Source organism: Enhydra lutris, unplaced genomic scaffold (assembly GCF_002288905.1).
Source record: "Enhydra lutris kenyoni isolate GAN:26980312 unplaced genomic scaffold, ASM228890v2 scaffoldscaffold31, whole genome shotgun sequence".
Taxonomy (NCBI): domain Eukaryota; kingdom Metazoa; phylum Chordata; class Mammalia; order Carnivora; family Mustelidae; genus Enhydra; species Enhydra lutris.
In genome coordinates this window covers 14,864,640-14,891,478 of record NW_019154115.1, presented here as the reverse complement: position 1 = coordinate 14,891,478, position 26,839 = coordinate 14,864,640, and positions in this window count along the sequence as shown.

The window sequence follows — 26,839 nt, the reverse complement described above, 5'->3', positions numbered from 1 at the left end:
TTGGGAGAAGAGAGATGCTTTCCTAATAAAAGATAAAATGGCCAAATGGGGGTAGGTTTGTGTTCCTGAGATAAGAGGAAAGGTCATTTATTTAAATGGTAAATGGCTAGAAATGCAGATCGGATTTATAGGGCGCCTACAAATCCATAAAAAAGCTTGCACACAGATGCATGCATAATAATCCCGAATTGGCTATGAAATTTATCTTCATGAGTAAAGAGAGGAGGGATTGTTGATCCTGTTATGATTTTTACCCCATCTTTCCAAAGAAGACAGGATTAATACCAAGAGAGATAAATCATGATGTGATTTTTGTATATATGCACAAAGCAAACACAATGAATATTTGATTTTCTTCAACTTCTGCAGGGCTAAATCAATTTGAAGAGATAATGGTAGAGGATTAAGTTATTGGAACGTGCGTAACTATAAAGTTTTGAATACAGTTAACTCACAAGTTATTACAATTTCAGTATAACATCTGTTATCGTTGAAACAGCAGATGTGTATTGTGAAACTAAGGGAAAATTGGATAGGCACACGTTTTTCAAAAGAAACCAGGCTCATATTAAATTATTTCTGAAATGCAACACTGTAAAAATTATTGCAAAGGGTAGACTAACTGAAGGGGTGTCCTCAAAATGAGGCTATGTCACAGATAATGCTATTAATAGAAAGTCACCTTAAAATACGAGGCAAGTAGAATGTTATATGAGTTCTTGCACTACAAATGTAGAAAGAAGGGAAGTTAGCATACTGAAGGACTTAGAAAAATTTTAAAGCACGGAATGGAAAATAGCAGTTCCTAAAAGTGGGTGTGATATAAAGAATGGAGATTTCCCAACTCTGTGGTCCAGACTCAGTGCCGGTGATCTTACTCTTTTATTGCAGTGACTAAACCACAGACTCTTCATGTGCAGCGGGTTCTGTCCACCATCCTTTCGGCAGTCACATTTTCTGGATCCAGAGTTGGGACATGTGCTTTAATGAGAATATGTAGATGCATAGGAATGAGGGGAGTGGATGTTTGACATTTAAGTTTTTTCATAAAATCCAGAAGGTATGGTCACTTTGCCTGCATTGCCCAGCAAAGTGCTGGCCTTGAAGCCAAGACTCAGAAACCATTTACTCATAGATCTGAATTTGCAGCTGCTCTTTGCCAGGTGCCACCCTTGAGCACCTCTGTGAGTTTTCTGATTACATTATTGTGATCACGTTATTAGTAGCATTCAGTTAATATTTTGTCTGGAGTCTTGAAATTGGTTGCTACATTTTAATTTTTTTTTTCCACTTGTCCACCATTGTGCTTTTCTTTTTTGAAAAGTCTGGGGAAACGAATCCCACTGTATTATTATTTATCAAGTTTCATGGTCAGGAAAGAAAATACCAGTAATGTGAGGTTGGAGGTGGGGGGAGATCTAATTAAGCTTGACTCTGTCTGGTTTTCAATTCTACTACCATTGACAGCTCGCTCCTAGGAGAAAGAGGTCCCAGTTGGTCTCCACCACAAAAAGGTTTTTAATAAAATATTCAAGATAGCTGAGGACCTTTAGAATGGGTAATTTTATTCAACATACACTATGATCTTCCTGCTGGTTGTGGGCTCTGGACCAATACCCAGGAGCTTCTGTTGGAGTGCATGACTATTATGCATTGTTAGAGTATTCTGTGAAAAGTCAATTTACTCGGAGTCAGATACATCATATTTTAACTTTGAGACTAAAATTGTCTCTGGGGTTTAGTTTGCTGCCATGATTAAGTTCTTACTGTTCTGTAAATCCTAGATATATTTTTAACTGCTTCAGTGCTGCATTTTTTAAAGACTAATGAATGGTTAAAAAAGAAAGAGGAAGAAGAAACACACAGGAAAAATCTAGGACTCAGGAAGAGTGCTCTGATAACATGCAGACTTTCGTTAAATAATGCCTGTAGTGAGTTTACCTGCCGTTGGCTTTGCCTCTGGTTTTGAGAGCCTGCCTAACCAGGCCTAGGACTTAATGAGGTGGCTCCCTTCAGTGTTCTAGACACTCAGCTCTCAAAAATCTCTATCTACAAACCAATTTTTCCCATCCATTACGAAACAGGCAAGAGAAATTGAATGCGTGGGTTGAAATCCCTGTTAATCAATTGGATTACTCCCCTTGGGTTGTAGTTGAAGAGCAAATTTTCATTATCTCCAATAATTAGCATCATTTTTTTAAAATGAGCTGAATGGACTGACACAGTAATCTGTGGCGGATATGCTATGTGTCTGTCCATTATTAACTTTTTGGGGAGGAGGGAAGAGAAAGTAGGGGAAGAGACTGACTATGGGAATTTTTTTATTATCTTGACGGTATTTAACAGGAGCTGTGGCAGGGAGTGGGGTCTATTTTAGATGATCTAAAAGTGTTATGAGCATGACTTTGGAGACATAAGTAACGGCTTGAATTCTGACCCTACAGTTTATTTGGTGAGTGAAATTTGGTAAGTTGCTTACCTCTCTAAGACGGTGCATCTGCCTCTGTAAAATGGAGGTAATAACACCTCCATAGTAAGGTTATTGTAAAGATTAAATGAGAGAGTGAGTGCATATAAAGCACCTAAGAAGTTACAATACATTGTAACTACTGTTACTGCAGCTTTACTACTTTAGGCAGCTGTCATATTACATGGAAATTCTTTTTACTCATCATATATATGATGGGTTCACTTAACTACTACGCTGAAGACTCCTGATGAGGCCCTGAGAGGCACAGAGAAATGAATCCATTATTCTCATAGGAGGATCAGAAGTGGTCAGAAATGATCATGGCAGAAAGCGGGAGGTGACAAGTGCCACAGAAGATGAACAGGGCAGCGTCTGGTACAGTGGTGCTAATGGAACAAGCTCCCTTCATTGAGTGGTTGATGGCAGCACCATGTGGGACAGAGCTACAGCTGGATTTTGGCTGTGGTTTTGGCCACAGAGCCCCCAAGCCAACTTTCTTTTCAAGGGTGTTTTTTGTTCTGGCCCCTAAATTCCTATGTTGAAACCCTCACCCCCAATGTGATGGTATTTAGAAGGGGGTTCTTTAGGAGGTGATTAGTGTTAGATGAGATCAAGAGAGCAAGGACACTCTGATGGTATTAGTGTCCTTATTAAAATAAGACAAAGTGACAAGAAGAGCTCTCTTGTGCTCTCCTGCTCTCTTTTTCTCTCTCTGCCACTTAAGGACATAGCAAGAAGGTCGCTGTCAGCAAGTATGATAGGGCCTTCACTAGGAGTCACATCTGTTGGCCTCTCAGTCTTTTGACTTTCCAGTCTCTAGAAATGTGAGAAATAAATGCCTATTGTTTAAGCAACAAAGACAGAGGTCTCCTGTGAGCTTCTTGTTATCCTTTTATTTATTTTTTAAAAAGATTTATGTTATTTATTTGAGAGAGAGCACAAGTGGGAGGGCAGAGGGAGAGGGAGAGAAAGAATCCCAAACAGATTTTGTACTGAGTGTGGAGCCAGATGCGGGGCTTGATCTCATAACCCAGAGATCATGACCTAAGCCAAAATCAAGAGTCAGATTCTTAACCAACTGCACCACCCAGACACCCCCTGTTATCCTTTTGCTTTTATCAGCCAGAGTCCACTGCTTTTTGCTGCTATGAACTTGACCAGTGTACCCCTCAGTGGCAGGATCTGCATTGTGAGACTCTGGCACAGCTCGGGTCTCTGGTCATCTCTGCCCGTCTTCTTTCTCATCCTACTCTAAGAGGCTAATTCCTTCAGGATTCCCCCATGCATCTTCCAAATTGTAGAATCTGAATGGCTTCGTTAATTACCACTGGGCATTGTGGGACGTCAGACCACCTCAATGGACTATTGTCAACTTGCAGACTTGGGCCACACTTGATCTAATTAGGGACAAAGACATGCTCAAGGCATAGCTTGGGGGCACCTTCCCTTTGCATGTGGCACAAAGGAGGCATGTTCCTTGACAGGGATGGTGAACATGGTAGGCACCATGATTGACTTTTCTAGTATAGTGCTTACCATATAACCTCAACTGAGGAACAAGCTGGCAAGGTATGTGTTAGGAGGAATCCAGGCTGGGATGGAATATCTCTGAGGGGATTATCACAGAGAGAGATGCCAACTCCACCAAACTCTCGGTTTTAATGGCTCAGATATGATGGATGGAAGTCTATTTCCCACTTACATAATGACCTCCATGGGAGTTCCTAATTAGAGGGTGGCCACCCTCTAAGCAGGGATTAGGGATCAGGACCCTTCTGTCATTTGGCTTCACTGTCTTCAGCATGTGGTTTCTCAGGTCTCCATGCTTTCCTCCATTCAACTCCATGTGCAGAGTTTTATAAGCCGGGTCTGGAACTGGCACCTGGCACTTCCATTTACCTTTCACTGGCTAGCGTGCAGTCATGTGGCCACCTCTAAATGTAAGAGATCTTGGGAAATATAGTCTAGCTGTGGGCAGAGGAAGAAGAGGAAATGGTTTGGCACGTAGCTAGTTAACCTTTTGAGTCTTGAGCTGGGGCACGAAGAATGAGAAGGATCTGAATGGGGGAGATGAGGGGATGACATCTCAGCAGCAAACATGAGGAGTAGAGGATGGAGAGCAAGAAGAGGTGGATGGCTGTGAGGAGTCGAGGATGGAAAATTAATGTCTTATCACTGAAGTTCCTGGTCTGAGATTTTTATATCTCAAACGAAGAAAAAATGCTATGATTGAAGATGCTAGCCTGGGACCTAGAACACCTGGTTCAAATCTGAGCTCAGACACCTATCAGCTGTGGTATCTCTCTCTCTCTCTCTCTCTCTTTTTTTTTCTCTTTTAACATTTTATTTACTTATTTGAGAAAGAACATGTGCGTGTGCACAAGCAGGGCAGAGGGGTGTGTGTGGTGGTGGTGGAAAGGGAGGGGCAGAGGGAGAGGGAGAAGCAGACTTAGGCAGAGCAGGAGGCCAGACTCTGGGCTGAATCCTAGGACCCTGGGATCATGACCTGAGCCAAAGGCAGATGCTTAACTGGCTGAGCCACCCAGATGCCTCTCAGCTGTGGTATCCTGCATAACCTTTCTGTGTCACGTTTTCTGCATCTGTGAAATGGGACTAGAAATGTGATCTATGGCATAGGCAGGTTGTGAGGATTAAAGGAGTTAAAATCTATGAAGGATATAGAAGAGTGTGTGGCATACAGTAGAATTCAATAAATGTTACTACTTTCATTCTTCCCATGTATATGTATATGTATATGTATATGTATATGTATATGTATATGTATATGTATTGTATGCATGTTTAAATTATAGCCCCATGAGGACACATAGAAGTAAGGGGTAAGGGAGAGAGAAGAGAGGGTGGGGTGGGCAAGGGATTTGACTTCAGCTTTGTATTTTGGTCACTAATAATGTCACAACACTCACTCTTATTAATCTTATTAATCTCAGTACTTTGGACAGGCAGGACTTTCTTCTGATTGCCTTTTTTGTCTCACCAATTACCAGTTGGTTCTTTAGGGACATTTGGTCATACATTTTGTATTTTGTGTTATGACATAAATCTTTTTTCTCTCCCACCTTTTGTCTGAAATTTGGCTCATTTGTACAAGAGATATAATGATGCTCATTAGTATTGGTAGGACCCAGCTGTTGCCGGCTTCCTTAGAGCAAAGTCCCACTCATGTGGGCCTTTATTTCAGTGGGGTGTGCTGCCCATTGATGCAAGGTCATTGCCAGTTCCTGCTCTTGTTTTCCTCTTCCTCTCTGTGCCCCTTCTGGCTTGCCCATCCAGTTGCCCATTGGACTGCTTTTCATGGCCAAAGACCACTTTTCACCCACTCTCCTCACTTGGGCTGCAAGTTCTTGGGGTCCTGTGGAAATAGCCCCAAGCTGGCAGCTGCTCCAAGTGCAAGTCTGACAGCCAGCCCCCCAGCTGCCAGGAGGGGCGGAGCAGCAGCCTCTGGATAAGGTGATGGGTAATGGGCACTGACATTTGATGAACTACCTCTCCACATTCTTGCTTCACAGAGAGGCCGGGTAGAGTGGGTTTGCCAAGTTCTCAAATAAGAAAACATTGTGTTTCCACTCGACTTCACATTCGGAAGTAAACTTGCTGGGCAACTTCTTACTTGAGGCTCATGTAACTTTAATGCCTCGTCCTGGCATTGTTTACTTGCCTGGCCGGTACAGGCCCCTCTGCGTGGCCTCCTGGAGGACAGGATTTGTTCCGTGCCTCGAGGGCATGCCGTCCCAGGTCAGCAGATGGCCTTCTGATTACTATTTCCAGCCTGTCTTACCTGACCATTCTCTCACTGTATGAACAGCTGTTTCCTTCACTTCAGTGCTGCCCAACCGGATTGGTGATTTTTCTTCTGCCCTTTTGTTTGCACAGAACATAAATCTTTCTCTTCTTCTGACCTGGCCTGCAGTTCCATCCACCTGTGCCTGCCTTGAGCAATATATAACTCTCGCCAGGTTCTGTTTCCTTTGCTCACTTCAGCCTATAAACCAAACTTTCTTCTTCCTTCTGCCCCCTCTCCTGGGCTGATTCAGCACTCTCTTAGCACCTGGCTGCCAGTTAACACTTAACCACAAAAAATACATTATTTTATGACTCTGACCTGAACTGGAAACTTCTGACAAAAATAAGATATGCAACAGAAACCTCCGTCCCATTGGCCTCCTTTCTCTCCTTTTCTGGAGTCTGAGGAGACACAAGTTACATCAGGTTAGCAGCGACTGTGCTAATTGAAAATGAGTTAATTAAATAACACGGTACTTTGAGCTGTCAAAATACAGCCAGTCAATGGAATCAATCCAGTTAAATGTTTAACAGTGGTCCAAAAATTGGATATGAAGTAAAGAAGAAAGGAAAAGGAACCTCTGTTCCTAAGAGGGCAATCCTGTGGTTTTTAGACTATGACTTGTTAAATGGTATTGATTTTTCTAATTACTACGACTGTTTCAGTGGTGTTTGGGTTTGTGATTTTATTTTAGTTTTCTGGAATAGAGAAAAATCCTGCAACACATTTTCTTGTTGCCCTCTTTTTATTGAAGGTGCAAAATGCTCTCAAAACATTTGTTTCTCACTTCTAGTTGAAAACCAAGAAAGTGAGTAAGTAGTCATGCAGTAAAGTTGTGGCAACAGGCTATAGGAAGCAGGGACTCAGGACTCAACCATGGTTTTAGTAAGCTTGCAGTGAAATGAACGAGGTCCTCTGTTACATTACAACTAGAGTCCATACTCCATATACCCAACTTGTGACACATACTCTATACTTGTGACAGTTCATGGGTGGCAACTGGTTCATTTATTCTGGAGGTTCAGCATGTAGGTTTTAAAGATGGCCCACCCCCCATCAGTTTAGCTTTGCAGCAGGCCAAGATTTGGTGTGTAATTAAAACCCAAGTATCTAAATGAGAGCTTAATTGACAAAGCAGGGTATGTAACATAAGGGATGCCTTCAGGTTGACTTGGGCTGAACTGACAGGGCAGTAAGCATCTGGATGGAAAACTCTGTCAGTCCATCCATTTGGGAGGTCTCTTTCACCTCTCAGAATTGGCATGTTGAATCCATTCCAGTTGAATTAACTGATCATCCCATTTCTTTGACAGAACAGAATAACAGTTTATGGCATTTGTATGGTGGTTTTTATTTTTCAGTGGGTTTTCACATCTGTTGTGTCTCTTGATCCTATTAACCCTGTGAGATGGATAGGTCAGATAGAACTTCTCTGTGTTATATGTAGAAAAAGGTTCAGAGTGGTTTACCTGGCTTGTGTGAGGTTGAAAACTAATTAGTATCAGAACCAGAATGATGTGCTAGATTCCAGTGCAGTGACATATTTTCATTTCACATATATCTTAAAAGGTATACTCTGAACTTTTACAAAACTAACACATAAGGACAGCAAACTTAAACTCATGTAGAACTCTTACTCCAGCAGTAAAGGTCACACAATCAGGTACACTTTGTGGTGCAGTTTTATGGTTTAAGTATCTAGTGACAACCCTCTGTCACCACCAGATTCTGAAGTACCAACTGAGTCATCAGATCAAGAGGACCTTCTCTGCACTGTTGTTTTATTTCTAAGACAAAGCCACTGTTGACAAAGAACACCTTTCTTAAACATTTATAATTCATATATGGTACTTTCATTGGTTGCCAAATAAGTAGAACAGTCAGTTACTCAGAATGGCAAGTATTTTGTTGTTAGTGGGTAGGAGTACAAAACCTGAGAGATGACAGGGACAACCGAGCCATGTAGTTGGGGTTTTTCGTTTTAGAGATGTAGAGATCAAGACCCAGGGAAGTGAAGTGGCTTTATCAGGATCTTGTGCTATTTGACAGCTTGCTCAGGTCCTCTGCCCTTCACTATGTACATGGACTCGTTGTCATGGGGTTACCTCGGCTGTGTGAACCTGACCACCCACCCTCATAGAGGAGGACAGAAGCCTTCCCAGGGAGACCTTGGGTCCCTCTCACAGTGATTATAGGTACAAATAAAATCACTATATCATTGGAGTTTGTTGAAAGGCATGGGGTTTAGAGGAACAATTTATTATCAAAATATTTGAATTAATGATACAATATTCTGTATTGAGACTTGTTTAATAATTTGTAAATTCACCAGAAGTTAAGATCATAAACTATTTTCTTTGTTGGTTAGGTTTCTGGAGCAATGAGTTTCACATATTTAAATTAATAATAGCAGACAGTAGTGAGAACTTACCATATCCAAGCACTTTGATGTTTTCCCATTTAATTCTCTCAAGCACCCGATGAAGCTGATACTCTTTAACCTGCATTTTCAAACATTGCTCTTCAGCCAACCTGATCTTATATCAAAAAGCATTTCCTGAACTCTTCATGATGTCCGATTTCTCTGGTAACTATGAAATGGACTGCAAATTAAAATCTCTTAAATTGCTCAGTATTTCCTGCTAAGTACTTCTGGATTTGGTAGCCAGGTAATGCAAAGGCAGATGTTCTCTTGAATTCATTCAGGAGGGTTTCTCCAAGGGCGCTGACTGCCTACAAACATCTTGTGGGAGGATTCCTTGGTGTGAAACTTCTCTAGCAAATTCTGTATCTCTAAAGAAATTTCTAAGCACACATAAGGTGCAGTCTGTAGAAGAGTCTCTTTGATAATCTGAACTCTTGTTTTAGAAGGTAATGAAGACATAAAAAGATAACAAGTGTTATGGAAATAATGATTAAACTAGGTCTTTATGCCCAATTTTTGTTCTCATTTTTTGGTTTATAAATTAGGAATAGGGTAGTAGAGTTACAGCTTTTTTTTCTTGCTTTATTCATTCTCTAGATGTCATCACCCAAATTTTATCTCTGACCCCTAGAGATTCCATGTAAACCATCACAGCACAGGCGGGCTGCCCATCTCAGGTGAGAGTACTCGGAATAATTAGCTTTTGATTTTGTAACCACACCAACTTAATAAGGAAGAACCCACAGAGAGCTTAATCAACCTCACAACCTCTCTTTTACAACTCCATTTTCCCCTAACTTACCACCGGCTCTTTCAATAAACATGAGCTTGTGAAAGAAAAAGCTACATAAAATTTTATACTTCTCATATTCTGCTTTCCTTTTTAAGTTGCAAACTCAAGGCTGATTGTACTGCACTCCAACCAAAAGACCCCCTCAGGCAAGAAACACATTATGGGAAGCTATTTATGAGGTTTAAATTATCCATATTAACATTCTTAAGATTCAGCAGTGTGGTTTCTGGGTGCCAGATCCAATCCACAGTGACGATGCTTCCGTGTTGGGTTATAGAGTTGACGGCATAGACTCAGGGAGAAAATGCCAAGTGAAGCCACGGGGCTGGAAGACCCCTGGAGGAGTTAACTAATCTATCCCCCTGCCTCTGGCAGGACCAAAAGCAAAACCCATCTGGGTACCAGCACAGGTCTACATGCTTGTTTTGTTTGCAAAACCTGATTGGTTCCATCTCTTTCCATTTTTTAAGTGAGAGCTGTAGGCATAGTGTAAGAAAAAATTACTTAGTATATATAGACACACATGTATACAGTCAACCCTTGATCATTAAGTATTTATGAGAATTCTCCTCTTTTAAAAGGACAACATTAGGCCCAGAGAATTAACCCAGTGTAGGTAAAAACACAGTGTATGTTCATGAGGAGCTTACAGTTTGGTTATGAAGACATGACATTCATGAGGGGCATTCACATTTTAATTCAGGACAGCACTGGCTTGTGTTGACGTAAGTATTAGAGACCTAATGTGTATAAGCACTGACAATTCTAATCACATTCACTTGGATTTCTAGTTCTTGTATACTTTTATGTCCTGGGAATCCATTCCCAGCATTTTGAAATTACAAAAGTTTGATTTTACAGAGGTTAGAGACATCCAATTCTTCTCTCTTGAATTCTTGCCCAGAAATATATCTGCTCTCTCTATCCCTATCCCACTGCTAGAAATTAGTAGTGCCACCAGTGGACTGATGTAAGAGACCCAGGAAAACGGGACCCAGGCCTCCCTGTAAGGTTTTAGTTCAGGGCATTCCCTTGGGCTAAGGGCAGGACTTTTTTAATTGGGGAGAAATGGTTAATGGTCCCTCAATCCGGTCTCTCCTCAGGTAAGGTCAGCAGACTCCTACTTGGGTCAGAAAGAATGGAATTATATAGAAAGCTGGATAAGAAAGAAACCATTAATCCATGCACTCATTCAGTGGGCTAATATGGACTAGACTCCGGAGCTACTAAGACAGGTGGCACTTAGCTCTTGTGTGTGAAGAGCTCACGTCTGATGCTGTGGCAAAGGATAATAATAATAGAGACGAGGACAAGGTGTAGTGTGGGAGCCAGGAGGGAGAAGGATTGTATCAAAGAGGTCTGCAGAATGTTTCATAAATTTTGTAATATTTAAACTGGGCTTTGAAGGATAGGAGATTTCACCAGAGGGAGAAGGTACAAGACTCATTCTAAACAGAAGGGGAGTTGTGTGTCAAGTAGTGGCCCTGGAGCAGGGTGTGGTAAGGGGAAGTCAAGTGGGAGAGGACCTGTGCAAAGGGTTTGAGCTTGGAACAGTAGTTTGGTGGCCCTTCAGAAAGCATGGTTTTGGAGTTTGGATCTGACCCAGACAGAAGGTCAGGATGGGTATCAGATTAAGCTCTTAAACAGTAAAGGGAATGTCTGGGTTCATGCTTTGGGAAGATTACTCCAGCAGCCAGTGTGTGGAGGAAATATGGAGGTGAGAGAAGCCCAGAACAGGGAGACTGGCTTGGAGGCCATGGCAGTAGTCCAGTGAGAGAAGATGAAGGTTGAACCACACAGGAGAGGGAGTGGCCTCCCGAGATGGTTGGCATCGTCAGTGATGATCGGATTTAGAGACTGGATCTTGTGGGTAAAAGAGAGAGAAAGACGGGGAAGTGCTCTGTTTCTCACCAGATTCAGGGAGATAAATGTGTTGTAAGGAGGAGCAAGTCTGGAAGGGGTGTGTGTAGAGCCAAGGAGTTTTTGGAAGGAATTCAGTTGCAGATACATGGTATTTGTGGGATTAGTGGTGGGTGATGTTCAATGCAGCTGAAAATTTAAGATTGTACAGCTGGGGAGTGACACCTAGGTGGGACAAGACAATTAAGGTCTCGTGGATGACTGAATTGGGGTTGCAGTTTTGGGACATGCTGTTGCTGAGGGAGTCTCCCTGTCTGTATTCCCAGAGATAGTCATGGGATTATTAGCCTCAGCCTCACTGTGGTTCATGTCAGTCAATAACAGTTCTTCAGGTTTTCTACCAAGATGCCCCTCCATCACAGGGGACTCTCAGGTCTGGGCAACAAGGAGAAAGTTTCTTTCAAGTGCCTGTTTTATCTGAAAAATATATTTAATGTTTGAACTCTGTTACATAAAATATCCATTTTACTTTGATATAAATTCTGTTATAGATTACTTACCAGTTAAATTATGCATGTTAACTGATCCCACCCGCACCTATGCATATCCAGGGAGATGCGCCTTGGTTATCCTATGGCCTTGGGCCCCTCTGGCCTGTGAACACCCATGCTTCTTGGTTTGTGAAGTACAGATCTAATCGAGGTCTGACCATGACAGTGGACAGCTCTTTTCCTGTTTGGAAAGAGCCTTCTAATTCCCACATGCTGGAGTGTCAGGTTGTGATATACCAGAATTCCCTAGCCATATCCTCGGGCAGGGTGTGAGCAAATACTGATACTGTAACAAGAAAAAATGCAGAGCTGGTTCTCCTTTCTTTTCTTTTCTTTCATTCTTTCTTTCAAACCCACCAGATTATGTATTTGACTTTTTTAAATTACAAAGATAAGATGGGGAAAAAATAGAATACATACAAGTGCATGAAATATCAATTACATTTCTACCTTCCTCCTCCTGCCCTCCCCTACCTCCATCCCACTCCTCAGGGGTGACCTATCTGAATAATTGGCTGTGTTACAATGACTTGCTACTCAGAGTAAGGTCAAAGGGCCTTCAGCATCAGCCTTATTAGAAATGCAGAGTCTCAGGCCCCACCCCAGCTGACCAAATCAGAATTTGCACTTTAAGAAGATCCCCTGGTAATTCCTATGCACATTCAAGTTCAAGGAATGAACTTTTTATGGAACAAGGAGAAGGGAAAGTTTATTTCTTTTCTTTACAGGAAGGTCTAGTTTTTGAATCCCCAAATCTTGCTGTCCTCAAAGGAGGAGGTCAAACTGCATCTGGCTCTGGACCATCATGTCCACTCCACATGGGATCAGTCCCCTCTTGCACAAGGGGTCACCAGCCAAACTGGCTGTTTGCAGATCCCATCCATTCCTTTAGCTCTCTCTGCCCTCAGATTTCTGGGGAAATAAAACAAACAAAACAACAGACGCGATAATTCCTAAGTGGTGCTTTCTGATGAGCTCCTCAGCTGTTTATACCCTTTTGAACAGAATTTGGTTCTCTGGCGTCACTCAGAAATCACTAGGGAAGAAGGAAGATCAGCTTCTTGTGACAAATCACCTAGAGTCCCTATGTGCCATGGCCACTGCTGGGGAGCCCTGTGGCAAGGCTGCTGGTGGAGGTGTTTGATCAGGGCCTAGCATGAAGAGATGAAAGCAGACACTTCATAGAGAAGGTATCTAAATTCACTCTACATTTTTACAGACTGGAGGCTGCCTTGCTGTGGAGGGAACTGAGTTTGAATACTGTTGGCATGGATCCAGGGCACCTGGGTTGTAAAGATTCAAGTCAGCCCTTCAGGTCTCCAACACAGTGCAGTTGATTGTGCTGGTGGCATTGGTTATGCTCTTGGGTTCAGGCACAGTAGTCTGACCTTCTCCTTTGTGGGGTACCAAGGCTACCATGAAAGGTGAGATATGCTAGGTGACCTGAAAACAGTTGTGCAGGGTTAAGCCATGATGGGGACCACTGCAGCTGGATCCTCTGCACTTGTAGTAGGTGTAATTGGAGGGATCTGGTAGTCGTAAAATGTATATGAAATCAGTAAGAGGATGATGAAAATAGACACATTAATTTATTTACTCATTCACCATGTAAGTTGAGCATGGAACAGGCGAGTGTTTCTCAGTATTTTAAAGCCTGTACTTTACTTTGATATGCCTAAAATTCCTTTCCTTCACTGCCAAGATTATGATATACTCCTTATTACCTCCCCCAACCTCCACCATCTACATTAAAAATCATTGTGTTCTGTATTCTCACCAGCGAAGTCTATTTTTTTTCTGGACTCGAGTTTCTGTGCTGTGAAAATAATGGTCGTGTTTTCATTTTTCAACTATAAAAGCATAATACTGAATACGTTTTCTCAAACTACATACTGTCTCTGTGTCCCACCTGGGGAGTTTGATCTAGCCCTTTAGAGATTCTCTCTTCTTGGAGAGAATTGCTATAGTAGGAATTTAGTACAAGTGAAATTCTGGAAATAATCATCTTGTAAAGATCATGCCAGAGATCTCAGAAAAGTAAGAAGGCAGCTTCTTCTAACAGATAAAGAAGGTAAGATGAAGGATAGGGCAGACAAAGTTTTGGGTTATAATTATTTTTTTCTCAAATGCTCTTTCTTCTAACACCTGCCTGTATCAAATATGACTCTGGGAAGGCACTTTGGCAGTTTCTAAGTTATAATTTTAGCCATGCTTGCCAACGTGTGGGATTTCTTTTAATAAGAAATCAGTTTAAGATTTTATTTATTTATTATTTGAGAGAGAGATCACAAGTAGGCAGGCCGGGGCGGGGGTGGGGGGAAAGCAGGCTCCCTGCTGAGCAGAGAGCCCGATACAGAGCTCGATGCCAGGACCCTGAGATCATGACCTGAGCCGAAGGCAGAGGCTTAACCCACTGAGGTTAAAAGTAACTTCCAGGTGTCCCGGAAGTTACTTTTAAAAACCCTAGGACCTTCCTCTCAGATAGTGAAATTCCTTCTGAAAATACAAATGAATGATTGAGATCTTTCCTTGACATAAATACTGATGTGGCCTCGGAAGGAAAGAGCATGAGAGCTTTTGTATCTGAGAAAGGAAGGTAGAAAATCCATAGAAAGAGGACACACAGGATGTGGAAGACAGATGTAGTTAGTCTGGGGACAGTTATTCTATAGGGATTTTGGTGTTTGGATGTCCTCTCACATCCTTTCCATTCATAGTTAGTGAAGGGCCAACATGATGTTTCCACTCAGATTCCCAATATAGCATTTGACACATAGTAAGGTGCTTAATAAATGTTGAATGGGTAAACGAATTCTTAAAAATACTACTTGGTATCTTCTCTAACTCTTGCTCCCTGTTACAAGGAACAAATACTCAGTGGGCAGATGGCTTGTAACAACCCAGGTAGTTAAGCTGAAGTACAGAGTTTATCTGGGCATTGTAAGAGATCTTTACAGAAAAAGGTAATTTTCAGAAAATATAAGACACAAGAGAACAAATGTCAGAAGTCTGATTTTTAGCTTTGCTACAAGTACTCTTGTGAAATTTTTCAAGTCACAGTGTTTCATTTGTTAAAAAAAAAAAGTAATGAATTTTTCATAGAGTTGTCATGAGGATTAAATGAGATGTGTAGGGTATGAGGCAGAGGGACTGCCCCTGTATAGATATTAAAAGATATATCATTACCCCAAAGTTATTTGTGATAGTTGTACAATCAGATTGGGATCTGAGTTCTTGCCAGTTTAAATTCCTTCAGAGTAATGATTGTGAGGCCTCTAGATTCTTTGAAAAGCAGTGTATTTCAGAAGCACCGAGTGGTCCTTTATGGGAACATTGCTTAGTTCTCAGGTAGTGGGGAATATTGGTTTTTGACAAGCCTGCTCAGGAATGTGACTCAAATCAGTGGTATAATCCAGAGGCACTAGGATCCTTTCATTCTAGGAAGACCCTTGCATTTAAGGAAGATGTTATAATAATGTTTTCAGAAGCCATGGGCTCTTTTACGACTTGACTGTATAGTCTTAAAGCTAAATATTCAGGTCTCCAAGGCCTGGGCCATGAGCTTATCAGAGGCAAGGGACTGTGACTTTTTCCTGATAGCTGCACAGCTTCTCACCAGGGCCTTTTGGTAGCTGGTAGATATTTGCTTGACTGAAATACCCAAATAAAGGCTAATCAGAGAAATAAGCTAGGAAGCTTAAGATTGTAGTTGGGGAATCAATCCAGAGAGAGGGAGGCTGTTGCTGGATGGGGATAAGCTTGGCAGGTCAAATCCAAGAGGCAGTGCAAGAGGTAGGCCAGAGCAAAGTTCACACCCTGGCTAGTTCCCATGGAAGGTTTTGTGTTGGTGGTGCCCCCAGACTTACTTTGTGTAGGGGAAGCTGTTGGTTTCCTGGGAGGGCTTCCCCACAGGTAGCTTGTACATGGCCTCAGAGTATCCTGGATCACTATGGAGAATTGACTTGAGGAAAGGCTGAGTATGGGTCATCTTTGGTGGCAGGGTTTCTTAGTCTGACTTGCATGACTGCTTGCTTCCTGTTTGAGTGGGTACAGAAAGCCTTAGATGCCTGGGATCATTTGCGTGTGAGTCATCTTTGGGCTATAGTCATCTGTTTCTATGTATGGCAGGCTGGAATAGCTTTAAAAATTTTTTGATCATGTCTTTTGTAGTGGTTTTTAAAAATTTTTTTTTTCTCCTGTTAAGATCCACTTGAAGGCACTGGATACAAACATTCATGAGCTGATCTAACAGGTCTCGAAGAGAGGTAAGCCCAGACTTATGTAGCATTTCTTTATCTATCCCTAGAAACTTTTCATTCTGGAGAATGTGACTCTCCATATCATCATCAAATGGTTTTTCAACAAATCTCATCTCCTACGTACTGCCTTCCCCTACCACTGGAAGCAAATCCTAGCGAGATATTACTTCATACCTAGGTGTTCAAAACTATCATCATCACCACCATCATCATCATATCATCACAATAACCATCATAGTTTCCTTTGAGAGTCTCATAAAAACTCTAGCCTTTCTTTATAAAAAACAAACAAACAAAAAACCCCAAATAATCATATACTTGCACTCCAGATCCTGCATACTATTTCAGGGTATTCACAACCTTCCTGAAATCCTGCCAAGGACTCTATTAAGAAGAATCCTGCTTTGGACTGAAGTCATCATCTGTGGTATTTATTCTCAGACCTCCATCAGGTAAGGAGACGGTTGATGGACATGAGAACAATACAATGTTCAGCTGTAGACTGAGGAAGCTAGGTCCTTGCTAGGATAAGTTGAAGTCTGTCCTGATTCATTACTTCAGCCCACCTCTGGGGTGTCACTTACAATAATATGAAGCACAAATTGTTATTTTCAATGAAGGTGGAACCTTTAAAACCTTTAAAAGTAATACTTATGAATATGTAATCAAAAGTTAGTCTGGGTTTTTTGAAGTAACAGATACTTACAATGAATATTAATGTTCCAAATATAAGGCTAACAGAGATAGTGGGTAGTGATACCAACACACTGAAACTGAGGAATATAAATTTTAACAAAAATTATTAAAATAATTGATGCTAATATAATTTTATATGTTCCAAATTTTTAAGGGACAAGAAATTGCTTTGGAATTCAAGGTCAGCAGATTACATGTTTAAATGCCAGCTCAGCTGCAACTGTGCCATTACTAACTTTCACTAAGTATTGAAAAATCTATGTGAGGTGTATTTCGATTTCCCAATTTTGCTCTTTTTAAGAAAGAAAAGTTAAAAGGCGAATCCATCACCAGGCTGGTATTTAAGCTCATAATCAAGATGACCAGCATAACATTTAAGATACAAGCTGCTGAAAAAATTGATTCTCTCATGTACAGTCGATCTCATTAACATATGGCAAAGATTACAGCATAAATATGAGAGTCAGCATAAAATCCATTTGCTTGAAAGTACTAAAAATTATATTATTAGGTATCCAAACAGATGTCTTCCAAACAAGGCCTCAGAATGATTTCCTTATGTTCTTGCCAACTATCTTCTCTTGTGTTGCAGATCCCATCTCAAATTCCCTCTGCTGTGGTGGTTATTCCTCCCCAATACCTAAGTGTTCTAAGTTGACCATTTAGAAAGATAGAGATGCCCATCACTCGCATAATTACCACTCATGAAGTTATTGTCTTCTAGGGGGCTTAACTAGAGGGATCAGAGCTCCCCTTTGGACATTTTTATCATTTTCTAACACTCAACCATCTGTAGCCTAGGATAGACACTTCTGACTTGACCTATGTGTATGTGTGTATGTGTGTGTGTGTGGTCAAAAATGCTCACTTTTTTTTCCTCCTCCGTAGGTGTTCAGACTTGCATTGAGAAAATAATGTATATCCAGCGTTTCTAGATATTCATGGTAGGAGGATTTTCAGATTATCTTTAGTCTGCTATCTTTCTAGAACTCCCAAGTTTGACCTAGTTTCCTTGTGTCTCTGCTTGGCTGTGTCTAGTGCTGACTCCATTCTCAGGTTCCACATCATAGTGTCTAGAAGGCTATAGGTTTCTTCCTTGTGGTACCAAGATGACATCAACAGTTCCAGATGTTCACACAAACAAATCCAGAGGAAACATGGTGGTTCCTTAGGGTAGCCCTCCTAGAAGAAAGGGTAATTTTACTTTGCTGGAAACATCTTGGGTCTTATTGGCTCACATTGGGCTGCATGTGCATCCCTGAGCAAATCCCTGTGGTTGGGGGATGGTGCATAGTAAGTGCTGAAGCCTTAGGGGATCACCTCTGTATCTAGAGGTGATACAGATCCACATCTGTAGAGATATACATCCCACCTCCCCTGGATGATAAGGGGACAGAGATTCTGAGTATTGGTGTCCAGAAAGAGGGAGAATATGTGCTGGACAGCACACAACAAATGTCCATTTTGTGTTCTTTTTTGCTCTTACCGGGGATATGTGTATAATGAAATGTGCCTAGGTCCTTGTTATGCCAAAATTGGGGTTTGCAATGGTGGAATCATCACGTGAGGATCACTGAAAGGATATGCGATACGTCTATGAGGAGGCCGAGAAAATTGCATCATAATGTTCTTTAGGTGAGAAATAAGGCTGTCATGAGGACTTAAGGTCCTAAAAGCCTAAAAGTCAAGGTAGAGTCCAGAGTCTGTAATACCAGTGGTTGATCTTAATACTACCATAAATAAGAATAGTTGTATAGCAGCTTCCCATTTATAGGACACTTTCACACTCCTTTACCTTTAATGATATATGTAAGAAATTGCATTTCTAGGAGCAGAATCTCTACAAACCTACCAAATAACCCAGTGGTTTGTAGAAGTAACAGCTTGTTCTAAAATTAAAATGTTATTTTGCTATGGAAGTAAATATGTGCTTCAAATGACAACACATTAGCTACTCAAAATTTTATTGCAAAGATATTTATAATAGCAAAAAGAAGAGAGAAATTACATGAATATTGAACAGTAATAGAACAGTTAAATAAATCATGGTATATCTATTTCAATGCATTATTAGTAGATGATTTAAAAATGATGCCCTCAAAGAATGTCTAATGACAGGAAAAATTTATTATATAAGTGATAAGAAACAATTTAAAAATCTGAATGAGCCAATATTTAGTATGTATCTAACATTATTAAAAAATAAACACATAAGAATGAAACATGCACACAAGCATCGGGGTAATGTTCAAAATATACAACCATTGTTATAGCAGGCATTAATCAATCAGAATGAATACCTTGTATTCTCAGTTGGTATGGTTATGCCAGTGCTTACTGACTGTCTATTCTTAAAAAATTAACAGTGGCAAGACAATGGGAGTCAATTTTCCTTTCTTCTTTTTGTCTTAAAAGCATTTTTGTACCTTTTTCTGTCTTCTAAGTTCTGTATGGTGAGAATGTATTATTTATAATACAATAATAAGAAGAATTAATGGAAAAGAATACAATCCCTTAATGTTTCTTGCAGAGGAAACTATAATTTCCTAGAATTTTACAGTGCTTTTGGCATTCCTCTGTTTCTGTGGCCCTTCCCCACCCTCCACTGACTTTGTCTCCTTCAATCCATGCTCTATACAGAAGATACCAGAAATGGGTCAAAAGATGTACTGTCTGAAATGCCCAAGGAAACTAAACTAAATCAATACCATAAAAAGGGAAAGTTTATTGTCTTAGTGATTATTGGTGTAAAACCACAGTGTGACCAGTTATATTTTTAGTGGTGGAGTCATACTGACTGCCTCCCTATTGACTATGGAACCTTTCTCTCTGTCAACAGAGGAAAATCATTATAACATTTATTTAACTCTCACTGTGCACCAGGCCCCATTCTAAGCACTTTCCTTAGATGATCTCCTTTCGTGCTCACAACCACCCCGTCAAGCAGGTGCCATTATTGTCTTCATTTTATAGATGAGGCTTAGAGAGGTCAAGTAATTTGTGAGAGGTCACACAGCTAGCAGTGGTGGAGCTGAGGTTTGATCCGAGAGAGTCTGACTCCACAGCTTTGCTCTTAACCAGTTCATTATCCTGCCGCCAAGAGTCAGCATGATTCTAAAAATAAAAGAGTGCAAATACACTATACTTTCATACACACCCACCCCAAAGGAACATCATTGGTGCTTAATAAATGGTAGATAACGATACTTACTGTTGAGCCTTTTGGCATTTAAAACTTCTTCTAGTAACAATGCTCATAGTGTAGGACACAGGGCCTCGATAGAGGGATTGCTTAGTCTCTGTTCTTTGCAGTAATAGCTATGATCTTACGCCTCAGTTTTCTTTCCCATCAAATGGAGATCACAATGATACCTACCTTTCAGGCTGTGTGGATTAAACAAATTAAAACATATAAGGCTCTTAGATCAAAGCCCAACACAAAGAATGTAGTAAGTGTGAGTTGCTGCTATGTTTTGTTGAGTTTTTTCACTTAGAGACAGAAATAGCTGCCAATGAGTGAACTACAAGAAGCGGTTTGAGCTGGTTCATCAGCAAGGCTCCCATGACCGAGAAAGACCAGGCACACACACTCTTAGACCATAAAGGTCAACATAGAACATTCACTTATTATCGGCATTTCCAGGCCTGATATTTATTTGCACTATATATTCCAGATTTTTTTTCCCCATAAATAACCTCGTCTTCATAGACCCTGCTTTGCACTGTAGTTTGGTTAAGACTTCCCCTAATCAATTTTGCATCTACTGCCCTTATGTTGTTGATTTAAGATTAGGTTAGAGTGAATTTCAGCTGGCATGGATTTCAACGATTGATTCTAAGTTCATTCATAATATGGTCAGGGTGAAGAGAATTTTGTCCAGTGGTTTGCTGTTCACAGAGTGGGAGGCTAATGGGGTATTAATTGAGCAGTGAGTACCTATTTAAGAATCACAGACTTGGGCTAGCAGCCTGAGTAGTGAAGGTACCCAGTAAAGGCTGGGTTGTGGGTCTTGAAAAAGGACTAGCTAAGCTTGGCCATTTTGGTGCTTTTCTTGCAGCCCAGTGGGCCTTGTCCTTCCAAATTTTCTGGGCAAGTGGCGGCTGCTGGGCCAGAAATCCTGATGTGTGGCAAGGGGGAAAGGATGGTGAGAGAGAGCTCTCTCCCTTCCTAAGGATGAAGAAGACAAGCAATTGATTTCTGGGGCAGGCAATCTCTAAACGATTGTGCACACCCTGATAATTTGGGGAGCTGCTAACATTTTTGGAAATGGGAATATATTTAAAATTCTAACATATAATTTCTAGCTATTTCCAACCTCCCATATGTGTATCGCCAAAAGTGAATTTTGAGAGCAGTAGTGGGAAAATACTGCCTGGGGATAAAGAAAAGTTACCGCAGGAGTCTGGTTTCTATATTAATTTATTTCACAATAAGAGCAAATTCCTTTCCCCAGGAGAGTATTTGACACAGTAATTGCACTAGGGGACAGTCACTGTTTCATTTCATTTTCTTTCTCTTTTTAAACTTTCTTTGTAAAGCAAAGTGTTATAAATCTTCCTGAAAGAGCCACTTAAATAAGATATGTGAGCTGTGAGCTATATGTTTTATGTGTGTATATATACATATTTAATGAACATCATATCTATATATATAGATATTCATTCATTCATTCACTGTTGAATCTCAGAATGACATTTTGACCAACCAGAAGAGAAAATTATAAATACACGAGATCAAAGACATGATGAAACATATCTTTCCAGATTTAGGGAGTAAGAGATCACATGCCATTTACATGTTATATAGATCAGGAGCAAAAACCTGAGCTCAACTTGGTTTCTTCTAAGTGACAATGGTTTTATTACCTACAAAGATTTTTAAAAATTTAAATTGTATTTGTAACATAAATACAGTTTTAAACCATGAATTCATATGGATGTGATGGTTTTAATGGCTGACACACATCCAGTTTAAAATACTGTGCTTTAAAATAGAGCAGTTTGAGAGGTATGTCATTCTGTATTATAGCTTTTGATTGGGACCGGCCTTCTGGAATCCTGTAACACTCAGCAGCCTCCCTGTTTCCAGCTCTTTCTCACCCTCCCTAGGGTCTCAGTAATATCAAACTACTATTGTAACTTCCAGAACACTTCTAATTAACTCAGCTGTACTAAGGTTTGGGGACTTATGCTGCTGTCCCTCCCAGGAGCATTTGTAACAGAAAAGACAACACAAATGAGAGCAATAGTTTTGACTATTAAAAGAAAGGTGGAATTTCAGGCACAGGGAGTAAGTATTTCACGCTGGAAGGCTTTCTGGCAAACCTCGGTCATTATCATGAACAATGTATGCGCATAGTACACACATATCACATTCTGCAAGGAAATGAAGCTGTTTGTAAAAGTAAAAAAAAAAAGGCATTACAAAAACTTAAAAAGTGAGTGAAGGAATAAAAGACAATGGGAAAATAAAAGAGAAAGATAAGTTGATTCTAAGATTAACATTTCAAACTTATGTTAAATTATTATATTATGACTACTTTTTTATTATAAGGATGATGTAACACTATAGGAAACTGGGAGATTGAGAATATTGTTCCTATAATCCTTTCTCCAATATGAAAGTTACTCTTTAAAAAATTTTTTGTTTAAATAATCTTAAAGGTCTACTTTCATATATTAAAAAACTATTACTTAGAAAAATTAACTGACTTGCTCATAATGACATAGCTCATTCAGAATTCATCAAGACATATAAACAGGACACACATTTAAGGAAGACTGATAAATATATTGGGAGAATTTCTTGTTGATTTTCAAGTGCCATCAATTGATTCCAACTTGTGTCTAACCAAGATTCTGATTAGTACATTTCGCTGGACTTATATTCCAGTGAGAACTCTTCCTGGACATCTCTGTGACTCTAGAATAAATTATAAAAGCAGAACTGGGTCAGACTCCAGAACTCCTGTCTCTAAGCCCAGGCCTTCCCCTCCTGCACTTTGCTTCTTTATTGAGTGAATTGTGACGTCTAGAATGGGTACTGTTGATATTTTTCTGTGAATGATTTGTCCTCTTAGATGAGGAGGACAGCTCCTTTTCATATGAAAATAAATTTAGGTTGGGAAAGAAAATGATCTACTCCATGAGGCAGTTAGTATTATGGTCTTTTGACTGTAGATGAAGAAACCATGGCCCGGAAGGTTGAGCAGAAGAGACTGAATCAGGCCCAAATGCAGGTCTATGAACCTTCAAAGCCCATGCTCTCAAACACTGTGCCATGGGTAGAAAATATGGGGAAGTTTTGTTTTGCCACATGTTGCTAATTAATTGATACACTTTTCTCTTGAATTTAAACTCAGCCTCAGAATCCTTCTTAACGCAGTACTCTGGGCAACCATAATCAACCAATGGGAATTGACATAGAGTGAAATTTATGGGTCAGCCTGACACTGCAGTATACTCCTTTCCTGAACTAGGCTTATGCAATGGATAGAGCCCTGAACATCTACCTGTCCTGCTTTTCTGAATCTGTAAGCAACTCCCTTAAACTCTGAATTTATTTTTCTACATTATAGAGGAGAACAGTGTTATCCACTTTATGAGGCTGATATGAGGAACATACCAAGTGAGAAAATACATGTAAAAGCCCATGCTTAGCCATTCTAATGTAAGGATGATAATAATAATTAGTTTTATAGATGAGGAAAACTGGTTTTACTTACAGAATTTATCACACCTATAGGTATTTATTATTTTAACCCTTCCTTCCTCCCTTCCCTTCCCTTCCCTTCCCTCCCCTCCGTCCCTTCCCTTCCCTCTCTTCCCTTCCCTTCCATTCCCTTCCCTTTCCTTCTCTTCCCTCTTTCTTTCGAGAAAGAATGTATATCCACATGTGTGTGCAGGGTGGGGAGGGGCAGAGAAAGAGGGAGAGAGAATCCCAAGCAGGTTTCGTGTTCAGCACAGAGTCTGAAGTGTGACTCGATTCCACGACCCTGAGATCATGACCTAAGCCAAAATCAGGAGTCAGATGTTTAACTGACTGATCCACCCAGGTCCCCCATTTTAAAAAAAGATTTTATTTATTTATTTGACAGAAAGAGACCACGAGAGAGGGAACACGGGCATGGGGAGTGGGAGAAGGAGAAGCAGGCCTCCCGCCAAGCAGGGAGCCTGATGTAGGGCTTGATCTCAGGACCCTGGGATCATGACCTGAGCCGAAGGCAGACGCCAACGACTGAGCCACCGAAGCACCCCCAGGTCCCCCATTTTTAACCCTCTTTAAAAGAAGGTTTAACATACTTTCATTGTTAACTGTCTCACTTATAGCCTGGACATCCAGAATGGGGGGAAAATTGCTAAAATGGTGCTATAAAGTTCTGCTAATGATTTCTTTCCTGCTGCTCCCTTTACTACCTGCCCCAATGTATGAAGTTGTCTCTAACTACTATAAAGAAGATCTGGCTTATAACATCCTTTTAATTTCTTGGATGGTTTTGACTTCATCCCTTCCCTTGCTCCCAGCACTGGGAAATTGAAAAGGGAGGTGATTTACAAAGGCATGAGCAAGGTGAAAGTGCCACTAAAGGAGATACCCTATCCCAGGGTTGAACTGATGGGGAACTCTTCCTACCTGGGCTTGTAGGAACATGAGACAGAGTGGTTACTGGAGCCCAGAGAAGAGGGCTGTCTGAAAGGGCTGCTGGTCAGGAGCTGGGACCTTTGGCAGAAGAATGAATGTGGCACCCTATGACCCAGCAGAAAGTGAACCATAACTTGGAAGGCTAGGGAGCTATTGGTATGGTTCATATGCTCTAGCTCTCAGGCACAGAGAGGTGGAGAAGGGGAGAGTGGGATGGACAGATGACCCCTAGAGCAGTAGACATTCAGAAAGGTGAGTAGGGTGGTATTGAGAAGAATAAGATTTGGGCTCTGACAGGAGATGAAGAGGAGAAGGGCAAGAGGATGTGTGATAGATAGCTTCTGACAGTCCAGATGAGAAGAGTATTCTCATATTTTGAAGAGGTGTCAGACCGAAATCAACCATACGTTTTTCTAGGCTCTCTGAGTTCCCTTTATGAAGCAAGTGGGATTACCAGAAAGCGAAATGTGTGCACTGAACTCCTAGTTCCTAGCACAGTCTTCCCAGGGCAGGGACATAGTGCTCCATCCTCAATTTTTTAAATAAATATACAATTGAGGGCGCTTGGGTGGCTCAGTTGGTTGGGTGACTGCCTTCAGCTTGAGTGGTGATCCCAGGGTCCTGGGATTGGGTCCTACATCGGGCTCCCTGCTCTGTGGGGAGTCTGCTTCCTCTGACCTTCTCCCCTTTCATGCTCTCTCTCACTGTCTCTCTCTCAAATAAATAAATAAAATCTTTTAAAAAAATAAATATACAATTAAGATAAACATTGTCTAAGCTTAAGGTGTCCAGTGTGTTGGTTTGATATACTTCTATATTGAGAAACGATTACCATAGAGCATTAGGTGACACCTCCATCACCCCTTATAATTATCATTTCTTTCTTGTGAGAACATTTAAGATCTACTGTCTTAGAATATTTTAAGTATACAATGTATTATTGTCAACTATAGTCACCCTCCTTTTATTAGATTCCTAGAACTTACTCATCTTAAAGCTGAAAGTTTTTTACTCTTTGATCAATATCTCATTTTTCCCACTCACCAGCTCTTGATAACTACCATCCTACTTTCTGTTTCTGTGAGTTCAGCTTTTTTAGTTCTACACATTCATGAGAACATACAGTATTTGTCTTTCTCTGTCTGACTTATTTCACTTAGCTTGTTGCCCTCAAGGTCCATCTATGTTGTTGCAGATGACAGGATTACTTTCTTTCTTACGGCTAAAAAAATGCCATTATATATGCATACATATGCATATATAAATATTTTTTTCTTTATTCATCCAATTTATTTATTCATCCTTTTATTTATCCATTCATCTGTTGATGGACGCTTAAGTTGTTTCTCTATCTTAGCTACTGTAAATAATGCTGAACTAAGCATGAGGATGCAGATATCTCTTCAAGACCCTGTTTTTATTTCTTTTGGATGTATACCCAGAAGTGAGATTGCTGGAGACAGGGTAGTTCTATTTTTAATATTTTTGTAAAAACTTCAATACTGTTTTCTCTAATGCCTGCACCACTTTACAATCCACAAAGAGCATATGAGGTTTCCCTTATCTCTGCATCCTTACCAATGCTTGTTATCTCTTATTTTTTTTAATGATAGTCATACAAAGGTGTGAGGTGACACCTTATTATGGCTTTGACTTGCATTTCCCTCATGATTAGTGACCTTGAGCATCTTTTCATGGGTCTATTGGACATCTTTATGTCTTCTTTAGAAAAAAATGTCTATTCAGGTCCTCTGTCCATTTTTTTTTAAAGATTTTATTTATTTATTTGACAGAGAGAGATCACAAGTAGGCAGAGAGGCAGGCAGAGAGAGAGGAGGAAACAGGCTCCCTGCTGAGCAGAGAGCCCAACGTGGGGCTCGGTCTCAGGACCCTGGGATCATGACCCGAGCCGAAGGCAGAGGCTTTAACCCACTGAGCCACCCAGGCGCCCCGCTCTGTCCATTTTTTAATCATTAATTTTTTTTGCTTGATTAGACTGCTGTATGAGTTCTTTATGTATTTTGGATATTAACCACTTATCAGATATATGATTTGCAAGTATTTTCTCCCGTTCCATAGGTTGCCTTTACATTTCATTGATGGTTCATTTGCTGTGAAGAAACTTTTTAGTTTGATGTAGTCTCACTTACTAATTTTTGCCTTTGTTGTTTGTGCGTTAGTGTCATATTCAATAAGTCATTGCCAAGACGAGGTCAGGGAGCTTTCCCCTTGTGTTTTCTTTGAGGAGTTACGGTTTCAGGTTTTATATTTAAGTTTTTACTCCATTTCAAGTAATTTTTGTGAGTGGTATAAGATAGGGGTCTAATTTCTTTCTAAC